Source organism: Cebus imitator, unplaced genomic scaffold (assembly GCF_001604975.1).
Source record: "Cebus imitator isolate Cc_AM_T3 unplaced genomic scaffold, Cebus_imitator-1.0 Scaffold12, whole genome shotgun sequence".
Taxonomy (NCBI): Eukaryota; Metazoa; Chordata; class Mammalia; order Primates; family Cebidae; genus Cebus; species Cebus imitator.
The window spans coordinates 2,677,777-2,682,393 of record NW_016107327.1 but is presented as its reverse complement, the minus strand read 5'-3'; the positions used below and the strand labels follow the sequence as shown (position 1 = coordinate 2,682,393).

Sequence of the window (4,617 nt, the reverse complement as noted above, 5' to 3'; positions counted from 1 at the left end):
ACTTAAGAGCTTCTGCACAGCAAAATAAACTATCATTAGAGTGAACCAGCAACCAATAGAATGAGAAAAAAATTTTACAATCTACCCATCTGACAAGGGGCTAATATCCAGAATCTACAAAGAATTTAAACAAGTTTACAAGGAAAGAAAAAAAAACCCATCAAAAAGTGGGCAAATGATATGAAAAGACACTTTTCAAAAGAAGACATTTTATGCAGCCAACAAACGTATGAAAAAATGTTCATCATCACTAGTCATTAGAGAAATGCAAACCGAAACCACATTGAGATACCATCTCACACCAGTTCAAATGGCAATCATTAAAAAATCTGGAGACAACAGATGCTGGAGAGGATGTGGAGAAATAGGAACACTTTTACACTGCTGGTGGGAGTGTAAATTAGTTCAAACATTGCAGAAGACAATGTGGCAATTTCTCAAGGATCTAGAAATAGAAACACCATTTGACCCAGCAATCCCATTACTGGGTATATATCCAAAGGATTATAAATCGTTCTACTATAAAGACACATGCATGCGTATGTTCATGGCAGAACTGTTTATAATAGCAAGGACTTAGAACCAACCCAAATGCCCATCAATGATAGACTGGATAAAGAAAATGTGGCACATATACACCATGGAATACTGGGCAGCCATAAAAAAGAATGAGTTCATGTCCTTTGTAGGGACATGGATGAAGCTGGAAACCATCATTCTCGGCAAACAGACACAGGAACAGAAAACCAAACACCACATGTTCTCACTCATAAGTGGGTGATGAACAATGAAAACACAAGGACACAGGGAGGAGAACATCACACACTGGGGCCTGTTGAGGGGTAGAAGAGCTAAGGGAGGGATAGCAGGCGATGGGGGTATTGGAGAGGGATAACAGGAGAAATATCTAATGTAGATGATGGTGGGATGAATGCAGCAAATTACCATGACATGTGTATACCTACAAAAATTCCTGCACGATCTGCACATATATCCCAGAAATTAAAATATTTTTAAAAAATTGTTGCAAATGTTTTTCTTACTGCCCAGGACCTTCCCTGAGTCACATACTCTACATTTGCACAAACCAGATACCCCCTCTACTTAGAGATGCCTCTGTCACTAAGTCTGCCTTTGTTCAACTTCTGGGACTCTTCCCCTTTTGCCTTCCCACACACACGTGCAAATTAGCAAATCAGCAAATCAATGAAAGGTAAAGATTGTAAGGTCCGTGGTCCAGCCAATGGACAATAACTGAGTTTCACTTCTGCTCCCCTTCGTAGTTATATGTCTTTAAAAAGGGAAAGAAACTGTTTTTAGGGGAGCTCGGCCTTTTTCTGAACATGAGTCAACTGATGCTCTACAGCTGGCTGAATAAAAGTCTCTTCCTTTCTCACTCTGGTGTCTGAGAGGTTCTGTCAGCAGCTCCTCCTGCAACATATTATGCATAGGCTCTTTTCTTTGGTCTGAAAAATACACTTTGCCTTCAATTTTTATGATAATTTATAAGGTATTATATTCTACTTCTACAATTGAAACACACTGAAGATCATATTCCAACTATGCCATTGGCCTCACTTGTTGCTTTAGGGAAAATTCCTCTCAATTCAGTATTCTTTGGAGGTATCTTTATTTTGTTGCTCTTTGTATTTTCTTCCTTTCTAAACTATTTGTAATTTCACTGAAACATGTTTAGGTCTTGATATTTATTGATTCTATTGGAACTCAGAGTTTTTCAGTATTTATGATTTTCAACATTTCTGGAGCATTCTCAGCAATTTTCTCATTAAAAAATAATTACTTCTATTTATTTCTTTTTATTCTTCCTGGGTCACATATTTAATCCATGTGTTAACTTTTCATTCTAATTTCTATGTCTTAACTGATCTTTCATATTATTCATCATCCTTTCTCTGCTTCATTATGGGTACGTTTTTTAGGTCATCTCTATCTTTCATCCATTGAGTGTTTTTTTTTGTTTGTTTGTTTTTGTTTTTGTCTTTGAGACAGATTTTCGATCTTGTTCTTCAGGTTGGAGTGCAATGGTGCTGTCTAAGCTCATCGCAACCTCTGCCTCCTGGGTTTGAGCAATTCTCCTGCCTCAGCCTCCCGAGTAGCTGGGATCACAGGGATGCACTACCAGGCCCAGCTAATTTTGTATTTTTAGTGGAGATGGGGTTTCTCCATGTTGGTCAACCTGGTCTTAAACTTCAGACCTCAGCTGATCCACCCGCCTCAGCCTCCCAAAGTGCTGGCATTATAGGTATGAGCCACTGTGTCCCGCCCTGTTGAGTGTTTAATTGCAATGGTATTTTTTTTTTTTATTTCTACAAGTTAATGTTTTATGATTCTTTTCTATGCTTGCTTTTTTTTCTCCTATTGAAAATATTTCTTTATGGTTTCCAATCCTTCTTTCATCTCTTCAGTAACTTTAAATATACATATTTTATAGTCTTTTCTAAAACTACTCTTATACTATAGCCTACAGTTTATTATGCATACTGCTTCTCAATCATTTGGATACTCTCATTGTGTGCTTTAAGTTTTTTTTTTATTTTGACCTAATTTTTAGTTATTATTTTTTTAAATATAGGGTTAATTTGCTTTGAGTTCCTTCTTTCCTGTAAATAATCCAGGGCTTTCACTGCTTTGAGACCTATTTAAAAAATAATTATCATTTTAGAATTTTAGTTTCTATGCCCTTGCGTAAATTTGAATCATATTTCTGTGCTGGTGTAAACTTAGTGTTTTTTGTTTGTTTGTTTGTTTGATGTCCTTGTTTAAACAGTTTAACAAGCTTCCTGGACTCTTCAGATAAAATTAAAAATTTTCAATTTTGCTTATGAATTCTTTCCAGGTCTTACTCTACTCATCCATTGATATCTTTCTATTTTTACTTCCACACTCTCTATTCCACCTGTGTTTGACTTTTTTTCATTTTTTGATTTGTCCGGTTCCCTCTTGCTTCTGGGTTTTTAGATGGCTCTTTCTACTTCACAGATCATTATTTTCACCTGCTTTTCCTAAGGTAATTAGGAAATATTCAGCATTATGTAATATTCTCTGTATAGACGGTCTGGAGATTTCATGACCCATGTGCTTCCTAAAACTTACCACCTGTCATTGTAATAGCCTATTTGTCTTCCTTGCTTAAAAGAACATCTGTCATGTTTACTACATTGTACAAGGAAAAATGTCTACATATACAGTGAATATTCAATACTGTTTGTTGTATGAAACAAATAATTGCACATATTGAATAAACAAATGAATAATGGCTTTACTTTTGTTTTGAGTGGACACAGCATACATCCTCTTGAATCTGTGCTTGCAATTAACTAAAACCCCAATCTAATTTCATATACACAGTTGCTTGCCTTATTCTGTATACAAAATATGTTGAAGAAATTTATATGAATTTTTATGTCTAGTTCCTGTATATGTGAGAATATATTATCTACAGATTCCTGGAGTTAATCTCTGTCTCAGCAATTTGAATAAAATGATTGGTTCTGGTGGTCAGAATTTGATGTCATATGTATTCTCAATGATCCTATAAACTTGTGAAATCTTCCTTGTGCCTTGGCCCAACTTTGGACTGATCCTATTCCTAGATCCTGCCAATGAACCGCATTCTGATCATAATAATGGAGAAGCTGGAAAGATGTTAATATTTATTTTACCAAGTTTAATTTTTAATGATAATTTATGAATATGGGCAAGAGAAGTGGATTCCCTTACTGGGAAAATCTAAAATAAATTCTCCCTGAAGGAAATTAAAGCCATCCTAGGTAGAAGATGAAAGAAGGCAAATATTGCATACATGATCCTCAGTTGGTGCTGGCATGCCTCTGCAGGAAGAAATTCTGAAATAAAATAACAGAGGCAGTCCTCATGCTGCTTTACCAGTGGGTGTCTGTGGATGAGCTGTCAAGAACACTTGGCCTGAGGTTCTAGGAGAAAAGAAAGCAAATAAAAATCAGTGTTCATCTGCTTACATTTTTACCGATAAAGTAATGAAACTCTTTCTTCTTCATAGTTATTAAACAATATATGTTAAGATAAAAGTATGTGCTAGAAATAGAAATATATGTATATGTATGTGTATATATGTTTATGTACGTGTACACACACGCACACACACACACACACACAGAGACACACTTGATCCAGGCTTTCAATAAAAATTTTGGATTCTTTCATAACAGAGATAATGTTCTTTATATTTTTCAGAACATTGTTGTTTATGAAAGAAGCCATACCCCAGTGAATGTATTCTATATACATACTTTGCCCAGTTACCTAAAAAAAAAAAAGGAAAAGAAATAAAATGAAACAAACCTGTGGCTGAATTTTGCCTTTAAAGAATTGGGAATACCAACGGAAGCAAGTTTATAAATTTTCTATTCCATTACCCTGTTCATTTTAAATATTTTCTTGACTTTAGGATTTTAAATTCCACTCAGCTATAACCTTATGTTAATAAACAAGAGGTATAAATTTGATTATAGCTTAATGTTCTTTCATCTCCATATGTTACTAGGAAGCTGTGTTAAAGCATCATATTCTTTGTAGTAGAAAATATCCAATGTCTGAGTTTCTTTTTTTTTTTTTTTT

General features: G+C 34.9%; 1 long non-coding RNA gene across 1 annotated transcript in view; it reads right to left on the bottom strand.

Annotated features, from left to right (window-relative positions):
- Positions 1–3,664: 3,664 nt before the first annotated feature.
- Positions 3,665–4,617, bottom strand: part of LOC119467099 — an 18,543-nt gene continuing 17,590 nt past the window's right edge. The window contains exon 2 of the long non-coding RNA XR_005195623.1: positions 3,665–3,953. This is a non-coding gene — a long non-coding RNA (uncharacterized LOC119467099). The remainder of the gene's footprint in view (positions 3,954–4,617) is intronic.